Source organism: Equus caballus, chromosome 18 (genome assembly GCF_041296265.1).
Source record: "Equus caballus isolate H_3958 breed thoroughbred chromosome 18, TB-T2T, whole genome shotgun sequence".
NCBI classification, from domain to species: domain Eukaryota; kingdom Metazoa; phylum Chordata; class Mammalia; order Perissodactyla; family Equidae; genus Equus; species Equus caballus.
The window spans coordinates 57,117,020-57,132,099 of NC_091701.1; positions in this window are offsets into that span (position 1 = coordinate 57,117,020).

Here is a 15,080-nt window from a genome sequence, read left to right on the forward strand (position 1 = left end):
AGCATACGTCTACCCTCAACTCAGTGATTATACTTCTAAGCATATATGCAACAGAGATAATAACATATGTATACAAAAAATATTTATACAAGAATGTTCTTAACATTATTCATAATAGCCTCAAAGTGGAAACAACCCCAGTGTCCATCTACAGAATGCATACAATGAGATACTCTTTAGCAAGGAAATGAGCTAACTCTTGCTACATGTAACAATTTGGATGAATCTCATAACCTTAATGTTGACAAAAGAAACCAGCCAACAGCAAAAAGTATGCTTTATGATTCCCACTTATAGAAGAGTTCAGAAACAAGCAAAACGTACCTTTAGTCAGAATGGAGTAGAGGGGAGGTCGCAAAGGGGGCTTATGGCTTATGGAATCTTGTCTTCCTTGACCAGCATGGTGATAACTTTATGACAAGTTTTTGAGCTGTACTCTTTATGGTTTTGCATTTTTTTGCACTTATCTTCCACTTCAATTTGATTTTTGTTTCTTAATGAGTTAAGCAATATCAACGTGAGGCTAATAGGACAGACATTCTGCAGTGTGAGAGAAGAGCAATATCCTGAGACATTTAGAAGGAAGGGTTTCTTTGTTCTTCCAGTGGATGCCTAGCAAGAAATATTAGAGAATATCTGCTTCAGCTCCCGCTCTGGTGCAACAGGGCATTATGATTACAAGAGGGCAGGAGAAGAATAAGAGTAGGAAAGGAAAGGGAGAAGCTAAATTAAAATTTCTGTCAGAAACAGTAAAAAGTCACAGAACTGAAGAAAATCTAACCCATAATGTAGAACAGTGACTATCAAACTGCTTTTCAGAACTCAAAGGGTTTGCATGAACCAACAAAGGAAAGATGGAGGGGGTTCCCCCAACTTGTTCAGCAACCGGATCAGAGCTGCCTCCATCAGTTGTATATTGTGCTGAATAAGCTTTCCTTTAAGGGATTCTGCAGCTTAAATAAGTTACAATAAACCAAAAGCACCCTCAGGTGGATATAGTGAGAGAAAAGGTAGAGATTTAAAAGGCTGATTACAAAGATTTATCCTTCGAACAACAGGTGTTCCCAAAGAAGACAACAAAAAAATTAAACAATAAATAGTTTTAATAGAAGAAACCTCAATCTAAAAAAAGGCTCAAGTCTGAAGATCCTCTTCCACACATTAAATGTCAGCTGAGTTGAGCCGTGTCTACAGAGTTGTCTAGTGCAGGATTTCTCTACTCATCCAAATGTGACGGTAACAGAAAAAAGGTCTGTGATATCCAACATACTACTCATTTGCCCTTTATAGAAAAAATTGCTTGAATATTGTCATTACACTACCAAAATGAATCAAAATTAAGAATTAAAGAATGTGGAAAGGCCACTCGGTGAGTATTGAAATCATTGAGATTATTAGGACAATGCAGATAATTATTATAAATGTAATATTTAAAACGAGATTTAGTAAGTTATCTCAAAATTTTTTAATGGGATTTATAACCCCAGATTAAGTTAATGAAGGCAGTTTCAGGGGGAGTGGGGGGTGGGGCAAAGTAAGGGGGAAAATCCTTACCTTTTGTAAAGAAAAATTGAAATTTATTACTCTGTTTTTTACTTGAAAATTAAATGTAAGTTTAAGAATCTTTTGAAATCTGTTAAGGTGGTTAATAATAAAATTAATAACAAAATGTTTCCTGTCCAAATTTTTGAAAAAGACAAAAATAAAATTGCGTATGTAACAAAAGTCAAAAGCACTTCAGACCAAAAGCTGTTTAAATTGTTTAAATTCTGAAAACAAAATGGAATGATTTGCTTCTTCCGAGAGACTTATGTTTAAATCAAATCTGTCACACACACCTAACACCAAAAGTATCTCAGGGTACAATTTAAGGGAGAAAGTGTAGGCTGAATAACAGTAACATATTTACTAATAAAATCATAATCAGTAGTGAAGACAGCAAACCCCAACATTTGTATGCAGGATAATATAGGATTAAAGGGTACAAGTACAGAGGCCTTTAAAATAGTGCAGGAGATTGTGGTGGAAATCTTAACATCTGTTCTGTGAACTATCATTACACAAATCAAATAGAAGGGAGAATTACCCTAAAAATGAAAAAAAGAAAAAGAAAAAGAAGTTTGTATAGAAAAAGAGGATGTAACTTTTTCTCAAATGGAATAATTTACAAATCAGTCAGATAGCAATGTTGAATGACAGAGGCAGTGTAAGGAACCCAGGAAGATCTCAACTTCTGCACGTCAACTGATTTAGAATATTTACAGCAGGATTAAAAACAAAACAGAAAAAAAAACCCCTCAAACTTGTTCTTTCCAGCCTCTGTGTCCTAAAGACAAATTGCAAGGAAACCACCTATCCTCTTCTACCCTGAGCCTAGATTCCATGGGTCTCCTTGGATTTCCTGAAGGAACGTAGTGGGTCAGCATTTGGTGCCCACCTGCTGGACATTGCGTCAGCATCTGAATGGACTCTAAAAGAGCTGAGAGCAGTCCTTGGAGCCTGATAATTCCCCTGAAGAGCATTTGGAAAGACAGAAGTTATACAGGCCCTGTCCTCTGACCACAAGGTAATAAAACTAGAAACAATAAAAGCACAATCACCTGGAAAATAATTTTAAAACCCTCATCTAAACAGCTATTTTGTCAAGAAAAATGTGGTAAAATAAAGTGAAAAGAAAATGGCGAAAAAGGAGAGCATGATGTATTCAAAGCTATACTGAAAGGCAAATTGATAGCCATTGTATAGAGAGGGAAAATGAATGAACTAAACATTACAATGCTAGAAAGAAAAGTAACATAATAAAGATTCATTAGAAATAAATTAGAAAACAATTAAAAGGCAACCTCCTGGCAAGTGCAATCTTTAAAAAATCAAAGCCAGAAACAGTAACAGTAATGAAAAAACAGAGGAGACTTAAAATAAATGTCATCCTCAACTATATATTTTAACTTAAACATTTGTTATGAAATGTTCGGTACACAGGTTTAGAAAGTCCACTCAACAAGAATTAGAAAACCTGAGCAGGTCAATAACCAAAGAAAAAATTTAGATAGTTATCAGTGAATTGTATCTCCTCAGTTGAGTCCTGATCACTTGGCGCATTCATCCAGACTTTTGAGAATCACTGTATTTCTGTGGTTTATAGTTTTTTCCTGCTGCCAGAAAAAGGTGAGCGTACACATTTATCTTGCGTAGTTAACATTAACCTGACACTAAAACTTAAAGACAGTTAAAATCAAAGCTATAGATTCGTAGTTGACCCATTAATATGGATATAAACAAATCTAAGTAATATTTTAGAAGGTGTAAATGATGCGTTCAAAGAACAATTCACCATTGCCAAGTAGGATTTCTCCTTTGATGAGAGAGCAGTTCACATTAAGAAAATGCTACTACTGTAATACTTATGTTGATAGGACCATAATGAGATCTGTTTGCCAAAGTACGTATTTGTCCATTCTTGTGACAATACAAATGCCATGGATAATTCAGATTATGCATGGTTTCTGTGAAACAATCATAGCTGGATGAGCTGGGTTAGGCTGATTTATATAAGTGAGTCAATGTCTAACCCTCACCGCTAACTACATGGCTGCTTTATAATGTGGAAGGCATGAATGGATCTTGGTGAGGGAACCAAAATGTCTACAACTGCTTCTTAGAAAAATAGCTAAATGTATTGAGCCCTTGCTATTTGCCAGGTACTGGGCTTATTGCTTTACATACATCTCAAAACCTATAGAGTAAGTACTATTGTTCCTGTTTTATAGAAAGGAAGCTAAAGTCCATTCAGAGAGATGAAGTAACTTGCCCATGATCACACAGCCAGCGAATGGGGAAGCTAGACTTCAGATACAGGCAGTCTTAATCGAAGCCTGTACTCGTAACCACCTACTAAATATCAATGGCTATAACAAGGAATTCAGAAACTAGTACACACACCAATTGAATATTACACAACAACAAATTCTTCCAAAACTATGGGATAGCATGGGAATAATGCTTTTTAGTGAAAGCAAGCAGGACACAAACTTGCACTTGCTATGGTTTATAGCCTTTTAAGCTGGAATGAGTTTGAAAAGCCAACGTGTGTATGTGTATGTGTGTGTGCTTTTCATTATTGCCCATGTTTCTCCTTGGTGAACATGTATAATTTTTTTAAATTTAAAAAGTATACTGTACCCCCTATAAGATTGAAAGCTTTTTGTGAGCAAAGCCTATTTATTTTTGTAACCTCCAATCCAGCTGTACAGTTTACACAGTAGGCACAAAATGTTTACCCATTTGGATTACAACATAAAGAATTCCTATGTATGTCTCCTATTGCAGAGATTCTCTTAACGAGTTTATATTCTCTATAAATATCCTAATAATTGTTCAGATGCTATCTTTTCAAACTGATACCCTACTTATTAAGCTCATTTTAAAAGACTGCTGGGGCCAGCCCAGTGGCGCAGTGCTTAAGGTCGCACAGTCTGCTTCTCGGCGACCCAGGTTTGCCGGTTCGGATCCCAGGTGCAGACATGGCACCACTTGGCACGCCATGCTGTGGTAGGCATCCCATGTATAAAGTAGAGGAAGATGGGCATGGATGTTAGCTCAGGGCCAGTCTTCCTCAGCAAAAAGAGGAGGATTGGCAGTAGTTAGCTCAGGGCTAATCTTCCTCAAAAGAAAAAAGAAGATTCCGCTAATTGTAATTTCAGTTTTATGTTTTCATTGTTTTTTACAATCCTGTTAGCAGCTAAATCACAGGCCACATACAAATCTCAAGGATATTTTAAATAATAGGTAACATTTATTGAACTCTTTCTATGTCACTGGTATTCTAAGCACTGTAAAACATTTTTCCGTTTAACCATTATAACAGTTCTATGAAATTAATACTCTGAGGCACAGAGAGGTTAAATGACTTGGCAGGACACCCTGCAAGTAAATAATGGAGTTGGGATTCACACTCAGGAAGTATGGCTCCATGGCCTCACTTAAATTCACACACTGTTTAATTCAACCACTGTTCTTTGGTTTATCTGAGAATGAAGTATAAAGTTTTTATCTTTATCATATAAAAATAGAGCATGTAATGGAGAGAGGATTTTATTCCATTGTATGGCCCCTTGAGAGTGGGGTATAAAGAAAAGGACAGAAAAGTATAACTGAGATGAAAAGTGAAGAAAGCAAGAGAGGAAGGGCTTATAGATGGCAGGATAAAGAGACGGTGACTCAATGGCTTCAGTGTCAAAGCACTGGTTCGTTTTTTACCTTTGTTGTGCAAGTTTAGTTAACAACTATATTGGGCACCTATGTACTGAGAGCCAAGTACATAATGGTGAGAAGAAGAAAAAATGGCTTCCTCATCCTTATGTAGCTTAGTCTGATGTAGTTTGAAGAAATAGTGTGCCATGCGTGGGGTCAGCTTCCACTTGGGTAAGGTAAGTTGGCTCCTCCCAAACCTGTCACTTTCAAAAGAGTCACCAGAACAAAAGAATTCCCCCTTTTTTCTCCCCTTTAATTTGTCCACACTTAATTCTCTCTCTTTTTAAAATTTTTTTGGTGAGGGAGAGTGACCTTGAGCTGACATCTGTTGCCAATCTTCCTCTTTTTGCTTGAGGAAGATTGTACCCAAGCTAACATCTGTGCCAATCTTCCTCTACTTTATATGTGGGATGCCACCACAGCATGGCTTGATGAGCGATGTGTAGGTCCATGCCTGGGATCCAAACCCACAAGCCCCAGGCTGCTAAAGTGGGGTGCGCAAACTTAACCACTATGCCACTGGGCCAAACCCCAAATAGTTGTTTTTTCATATGTTGCCCAGAATTTGTAATTGTTATAGGAGATTTAGTCTGATAGAAGCTGCTTTACCATTTCCAGAAGCAGAACTCTGCCTAGTGTGTCTTTATCCCTTTATTTCAAACCTTCTTTGTCATTTTACTTTGGACATGTCTCTTATAAGCAAGATGTAGCTGAATTTTATTTTTTATGGAATCAGATTTTATTTGCCATGCAATATGTCAGTTTAATCAGTTTATGTTTATTGTGATTAATAACATTTGGATTTATATTTTTTACCATTTTGTGTTCTGTCTACCATTATTTACATTTGCTTCTTTAGTTCTGGTCTTCTGCTGGATTGATGAGGTTTTCTTTATTTTCTCCCCACCCTTTATGTTTTTCTTATTTGGAAGTTATAAATTATATTTCTCTTCCTTAGTGGCCACCTTAAATTTTCTACATATATATCTATAAAATTTTTACCAGAGTCTAAAGTTGTTCAATATTTCTCTCTTCCTCTCAAACAGGAAATGAACATTACTTCATTTTATTTACCCACTAACAGATTCCTATCTTCTCTTTTATTGTTGTCTGAAAAGTTAGCATCAACTTTTTTATCATAAAAAACTTTTTAAATCAATATTCAAAATGCTGACATTTTATGCTCACCATTGTTTCCTTTTTTAGTAACTTATTGAGATATAATTCACATATCATAAAGTCACCATTGTTTCTTGCATCTAACTCCTGTCCTTGGATTCACTTTTCTTCTTACAACCTTTAGTGGTTATTCCCGTGAGATGTGTTTAGGAATTTTGTTTTGTTTTTGTCTGCAAGCGTCTTTATTTTGTTTTCACTCTTTGGATGATAGCTTTGTGCTGAGTATAGAATTCTACATTCAGACTTCTTTTCCCCTCACCAATTTTGAAGCTGTTATTTCATTGTCCTATTATTTATATTTTCCACTTAGAAATCTGATATTAGTCTAATTCCTTATTGTTACTTTATAGTTAATTTTTTTTTCCTTTTTGGTAACTGCTTTTAAGATTTTTCTCTATAATTTTCCCAGTTTTATTGAGAAATAATTGGCATACATCACTGTATAATTTTAAGGTGTACAGCATGGTGACTTGATTTAGTTTATTTTTGATATCCTGCAATTTACCTTGATGTGTCTTGATATGAATTTATATTTTATCCTGCTCAGTACAAAGTGAACTTTTAAGCTAAGAGGGTATTCTTCAATTTTGGAAAGTTCTCTGCCACTCTCTCTTCAAATATTGCTTCTTTGTACTTTCTCTATTCCCTTCTTTTGGAAGTTCCATTAGATAGTTGGAGTCTCTCGATCTGTCCTCTGTGTCACTTATTTTCTCTTTCTCATTAAAAATCTTTTTTTGGGGCGGGCCTGGTGGCTCAGCAGTTAAGTGTGCATGTTCCGCTCCAGCGGCCCCGGGTTTGCCGGTTGGGATCCTGGGTGCAGACATGACACCACTTGGCAAGCCATTCTGTGGTAGGCGTCCCACATATAAAGTAGAGGAAGATGGGCACGGATATTAGCTCTGGGCCAGTCTTCCTCAGCAAAAAGAGGAGGATTGACAGCAGATGTTAGCTCAGGGCTAATCTTCTTCAAAAAAAAATGTTTTTCTGTTGTCTTCTAGATCAATTCCTCAGTAATGCCTTCTAAAATAGTAATTCTCTCTTAGACTGTGTGCAGTCTAGAATTCCCATTGTTTTTTTATTTCAATAGGTATATTTTTCTAAATTTTTTACCTTTCTACCTATTCTTGAATCATGCTGATTTTGTTTCATAATGTCTTATTCTTTTTAAAATGTATGTATTGCTTCATCTCTTTGAGGATATGAAACATATTTTTTTCTTTCTCTAGATTGCCCTATTATTTCAGTTTAATTTGGAACAAATAATTGTTCTGATTATTGATTTTGTGGAAGTATTTGTTAATGGTAGGTTTCTTCATGTGCTTTGGAACTTTGATTTTCGTGTTCATTTTAAATGGGAAAGGTGTTGTTATCCACATCTCCCTAAGGATTTTGCATTTGGCCAACAAGCTCCAGGGTCTCCAGTCTCAAACCAGGTCTTAGTCTGAGAATTTTAAATATCTCTCCTGTCTTTATTAGTTATTGCCAGTACAACCTTAAAATCTCAGTGGCACACAGGAATCAGCATTTATTTTGCTCACAAGTCTGTGGGGCAGCTCTGATTCAGACTATGGGTCTATGGTCAGCTGGGGCAGTTCCAGGTGTGTTCATTGTTGAGCCCAGGCTGAGGGAGAAGCAGCTATGCAGCGAAAGCTTGTCTTCTGTTAAAGGCAGGAAGGTGATTGGGGAAGACCCATTGTGCAAGCATTTCAAGCCCCTACTTAATTAACATCTACAGATATCTCATTGGCCAAAGCAAGTCTCATAGGAGCAGGTAAGTATACTCTACCTTTTATGGGAGGAACTGCAAAGTTACAAGGCAAAGGGGTGGACAGAAGGAAGGATTAAGGCCAAGGATCAGTTCAGTCAATCACAGTCCACCCTCTTGGCCACAATTATTTATATCTGTCCCATAGCAAAGTAGACTCACCCTTATCCCAAGACCTCCAACAGCCTCATCCAATCATGGCATCAGGATCAAAATCGAATATCTTACAGTATACATCAGATTTAAATGTGGTTCCCCTTGATCTGGAAACCTATGAACTAAAATATACCTGTGTGTGTATGTGTGTGTGTGTGTGTGTAAAATCTCCCCTACACTTACCCAACATGGAATGATGGAACAAGGATAGGATAACTGCAGTTAACAATCCTAGTCAAAAATGGGAAGATTAAAAGGCATTAGCATCACATATTCTGAAATACCATAGGGAAAATGTTAACCAGGTACCCCACTCCAGGAGTAAGAAGTTTAGACCCTAATTCTTCTGTGGGGTCTCCAGTTCATTGTTCTCCACTGTTCTTGGTTTCACCCTCCCAGAAAGTCTTTAGATTTCCATCATCCTTAGTCACGACCGAAGAGGGCATTAGAGAATATGTCCCTTCTGGTGCTAAGAAGCTTTCACACCTACTTCCTGCCTGTAAAAAGTTCTTGGCCTGGAGGTCTATTTATAGCTCAGTCTCAGTCCCTTCTAGTCTTAGCTAGTGACTGGTTCACCAACACAACTCTCTCAAAAACATGGATTTTCTAGGTATTTGTTTTCAGTGAACTCTGTTTGACAAAACCAACCCCACAGTTCTTTTTGGGTTATGCCTTCATTCTATACTTTATTATGAAGGAACTTCCACCCATAATCCTTCTGAGGAACTGTGCCCCTAAGCTTTCTAGAAACCCCTTTGTCCAGCCAAGAGGATCTAGAGAAATCAGTTCTTTCAGATGTCTTAATAAAGAAGTTACAGCAATGCCCTTAATTTAATATTTCTCCCCCAAGGCTGAATCTGAGACTCTCTTGCTGGTTGGAGATGAAGAGTTTTATTTCCTAAATAAGCAGTTCTAGGCTCTGTAAATCCCTCTAAATTATTCTGGCAAGTTTGCAGGGTTTTTCTGAATTTATCCCTTTCTTTTAGCACCTTATAAAATGGAACTAAAAGTAACCAGCTCACAGTTTCAACATAAGTCTTGCTGTCTTTCGCATTACCACAGGCAACAGTTTTATCAAACACAGGTTGCCATTTTTCCAGCTTGTTTAATAGTTTCCTTGCCATCTACCACCTGTTCCCTACACTAGTACTATATATTTTAGTTTCTTGTAAAACTAAACAGTAACATCTCAGTATTAGGTTTTCTGTATCAGCCAGCTATTGCTGCATAACAAATTCAACCAGAAAATCTCAGTGACACATAACAATAAGCTTTCACCTCTCTCATGAATCTGCAGGCAAGCTAGAGCAGCTTCAGGTGGCAATGGCTGAAAGCTCTGCTTCACATCACAGGTCTGTGGGCAGGTAGGGCAGTTCTGCTCCACAGATGTTCATGCTGAGGCCCAGACTGAAGGGTAGCAGCTACCCTGGGGAAAACTCTTCACTGAGGTGACAGAAGTACAAGAGGATAAGACCCAGTAAACAAGCACATTTCAAGCCCCTGCTTTCATCACATCTAATAACATTCCACTGGCCAAAACAAGTCTCATGGCTGAGCCCAAAGTCAAAGGATGGAAAAGTATACTGCATTTTGTGGAAAGAACTTCAAAGTTACAATGGTAGAAGATATGGGTACAGTGAGGAAAGAAGAGTTTGGGTCAGTAACTTATCACTTCCTCCATGGTAATATGTGGGATATTGATTGCCAGGCTGCACTTGCGTCCTTCTGCTTTCAGAAACATGCAGCTTCCCATAAAGCTGTAGTGTCAAGCAGTACTCAGTGGCAGCTTTTTAAAGATTCCTTGTGAGGGAATGGGAGTAAGCAAGAATGACCAGGCCAGCTCCTAGTTTTAGGCAGTGAGCCTGTCTCTGATCTCCATCTCATCTAGAGCACTTTTATTCTCTACTTCCCAAAATGATATGGACTCTCAACTGCTTCTACCTACTTCATGATGCAGGGTCCAGCAGGCCCATGGCTCCAGCTCCCACTTTCTTCATTGCATTTCTTTTCTGTTCCCAGCTCACAGAAATGTTTACCTTACTGAACAAAGTTGTGTCTTTTTTTTTAAGCTGTGTATTTTTTTTCCCTTACATATATTATATATCACAGCCAGGGATTTAGAGCAAGGGCATATCTTGAACATTGAACTTTCAACAGCATTGCCACTCAAAGTTCTAGAACCCTATATGAAGGTTCCCTTTTATTTTCTGTGATGGTTTTTAAAAATAAAATCTGTTTTAACATCTCTTGGCCCTTAAGTACACCTAAATTTAGTACTTTACAAAATTAACCAGTTTCTTGAAGGATAGACATAAATATTCAAATTCAATACAGCTAAAAAAAATGATCAGAGGGCAACAAGGCGGAAGAAAATAACCTACAAAGAAACCCCTATCAGGCGTTTAGCAGATTTCTCAGCAGAAACTTTACAGGCTAGGAGAGAATGAAGTGATATATTCAAAATACTGAAAGACAAAAACTTTAGCCAAGAACACTCTATCTAGTGAAACTATCTTTCAGATATGATGGAGAAATAAAAGCTTTCCAAAATAAACAAAAGCTGCGGGAGTTCATCACCACTAGGCCTGCCCTACAAGAAATGTTGAAAAGAGCCCTCTCCATCTGAAACTAAAAAGCAAACATTTACAAAACATTGAGCAAGGAGAAAAACAGACAGAATCAAATTTCAGCTCTATATCAGAATAAGTCAGTAAACTCTTAATTACAACATAAAAGACAAAAGGAAGGAAATTGTCAAAAATAACTACAAACCCTTCAATTTAGTCATAAGCTTACAACACAGTAAAGAACAATTTGCGAGAACAATAACTCAGAAGGGGAAGAGGAAGGGATAGAACCTGCTTAGGCTAATGGAGATAAGAGGCTATCAGAAAATAGACTATCTCATCTATGAGGTCTTTTACATAAACCTCATGGTAACAACTAAACAAAAAATCAGAGCAGAGCCACAAATCATAAATAAAGTGAAAATTGAGAAAACCATCACAGAAAACCAACAAACTGAAATGGTAGCCAGAAATACAAGGGAAAAGAAACAATGGAAATATAGAACTGGAAAACAAGAGATAAAATGGCAGTACTAAGCCCTCATATATCACTAATCACTCTAAATGTAAGTGGATTGAATTCTCCAATCAAAAGACACAGAGTGGCTGGATGGATTGAAAAGACCCAACAATACGGGGCCTCCAGGAAACACATTTCAGCTCTAAAGACAAACATAGGCTCAGAGTGAAGGGATGGAGGACAATACTCCAAGCAAATGGCAAGCAAAAGAAAGCAGGTGTTACCATGCTTTTATATCAGACAAAGCAGACTTCAAGATAAAAAAGAAAATGAGAGACAAAGAGGGGCAGTATATATTGATAAAAGGGACATTCCACCAAGAGGACATAACACTTATGAATATATATGCACCTAACACAGGAGCACCAAAGTATATAAAGAAACTATTAACGACCTAAAGGGAGAAACTGACAGCAACACAATAATAATAGGGAACCTCAACACCCTACTCACATCAATGGGTAGATCATCCAGACAGAAAGTCAAAAAGGAAACAGTGGCCTTAAATGAAATACTAGAGAATAAGGACTTAATAGATATATATAGAACATTCCATCCAAAAACAACAGAATACACATTTTTCTCAAGTGCATATGGAACATTCTCAAAGATAGACCATATGTCAGGAAACAAGGCAAGCCTCAATAAATTTAAGAAGATTGAAATCATATCAATCATCTTTTCCAGCCACAATGCTATGAAACTAGAAATCAACTACAAGGAAAAAGCCAGGAAAGTCACAAATATGTGGAGACTAAACACTATGCTATTGAACAACCATTAGATCAATGAAGAAATCGGAGGAGAAATAAAAAAAAAATACCTGGAGACAAATGAAAATGAAACCACAACATATTGACTCTTATGGGATGCAGCAAAAGTGGTCCTAAGAGCAAAGTTCATAGCAATATAGGCCTACCTCAAAGAAGAAAAATCTCAAATAAGTAATCTTAAACTACACCTAACAGAAATAGAAAAAGAAAAACAAAGCCCAAAGTCAGAAGAAGGAGGGAAATAATAAAAATTAGAGCAGAAATAAATGAAATAGAGACCCCCCCAAAAAGTAGAAAGGATTAAAGAAACTAAGAGTTGGTTCTTTGAGAAGATAAACAAAATTGACAAACCCTTAGCCAAACTCAGTAAGAAAAAAAGAAGCCTCAAATAAATAAAATTAGAAATGAAAGAGAAGATATTATAATGGATGCCACAGAAATACAAAGGATTATAAGAAAATACTATGAAAAACTATGCCAACGAATTAGATAACCTAGAAGAAATAGATAAATTCTTAGAATCATACAATTTCCAAAAACTGAATCAAGAAGAAATAGAGAATCTGAATAGACTAATTACAAGTAAAGAGATTAAAACAGTAATCAAAAACCTCCCAAAAAACAAAATTCCAAGACCAGATGGCTTCCCTGTTGAATTCTACCAAACATTCAAAGAAGACGTAATATCTATCCTTCTCAAACTCTTCCAAAAGATTGAAGAGTAGAGGAGGCATCCTAACTCATTCTATAAGCCCAACATTACCCTGATACCAAAACCAGACAAGGACAACACAAAAAAAGAAAATTACAGGCCAATATCACTGATGAACATCAATACAAAAATCCTCAACAAAATATTAGCAAATGAAATACAATAACACATTAAAAAGATCATACACTTTGATCAAGTGGGATTTATTCCAGGGATGCAGGGATGGTTCAACTTCGACAAATCAATCAACAAGATACACCACATTAACAAAATGAAGAATAAAAATCACATGATCATCTCAATAGAAACAGAATGCATTTGACAAGATACAGCATCCATTTATGAGAAAAACTCTGAATAAAATGGGTATAGAAGGAAAGTAACGCAAGATATTAAAGACCATATATCACAAAAGCCACAGCTATCATTCTCAATAGAGAAAAATTGAGAGCTATCCCTCTAAGAACAGGAGCCAGATAAGGTTGCCCACTTTTACCACTCTTATTTAGCATAGTATGGGAAGTCCTAGCCAGAGAAATAAGGCAAGAAAAAGAAATAAAAGGGATCCAAATTGGAAAGGAAGAAGTGAAACTCTCACTACTTGTGGACATGATGATATATGTAGAAAACCCTAAAGAATCCACCAGAAAACTATCAGAAGTAATCAACAGCTACAACAAAGTTGCAAGGTACAAAATCAACTTACAAAAATCAGTTGCATTTCTATACTCTAGTAATGAACTAGCAGAAAGAGAACTCAAGAATACCATCCAGTTTACAGCCACAACAAAAGAATAAAATATCTGGGAATAAATTTAAGGAGGTCAAAGATGTATACACTAAAAACTATAAGACATTAATGAAATAAATCAAAGAAGACATAAATAAATGGAAAGATATTCCATGTTCATGGATTAGAAGAATAAACATAGTTAAAATGTCCGTATTACCTAAAGCAATCTACGGATTCAATGCAATCCCAATCAGAATCACAATGATATTCTTTACAGAAATAGAGAAAAGAATCCTAAAATTTGTATGTAACAACAAAAGACCCTGAATACCTAGAGCAATCCTGAGAAGAAAGAACAAAGCTGGAGGCATCACAATCCCTGACTTCAAAATATGCTACAGTGCTATAGTAATCAAAACAGCATGGTACTGGCACCAAAACAGACACACAGATCAATGAACAGAATTGAAAGCCCAGAAATAAACCCACACATCTACAGACAGCTAATCTTCGACAAGGGAGCCAAAAACATACAATGGAGAAAGGAAAGTCTCTTCAATAAATAGTGTTGGGAAAACTGAACAGCCACACGCAAAAGAATGAAAGCTGATCATTATATTTTGCCATACACAAAAACTAACTCAAAATGGATCAAAGATTTAAAGGTAAGACCTGAAACCATAAAACTCCTAGAAGAAAATATAGGCAGTACCCTATTTGACATCAGTCTCAGCAGCATCTTTTCAAATACCGTGTCTCCTCAGGTAAGGGAAATAAAAGAAAAAATAAATAAATGGGACTACATCAGACTGAAAACCTTCTACAAGTCAAAGGAAATCATTAGCAAAACAAAAAGACAACCCACCAACTTACATATCGTAAGTCCAACAAAGGGTTAATCTCCAAAATATATAAAGAACTCGTACAACTCAACAACAAAAAACAAACAACCTGATCAAAAAATGGGCAGAGGATGTGAACAGACATTTTTCCAAAGAAAATATATGGATGGACAACAGGCACCTGAAAAGATGTTCAACTTCATTAATTGTTAGGGAAACGCAAATCAAAACTACAATGAGATATCACTTTACACCTATTAGAAGGGCTATAATTACCAAGACAAAAAACAACAAATGTTGGAGAGGATGTAGGGAAAAGGGAACCCTCACACACTGCTGGTGGGAATGAAAACTGGTGCAGCCATGATGGAAAATAGTTTGGAGATTTCTCAAAAAATTAAAAATAGAAATACCATACAGTCCAGCTATCCCACAACTGGCTATTTATCCAAAGAACATGAAATCAATAATACCAAGAGACCTATGCACCCCTATGTTCATTGCAGCATGATTCACATTAGCCAAGATGTAGAAGCAACCCAAGTGCCCATCAACTATGAATGGATAAAGATGTGGTGTA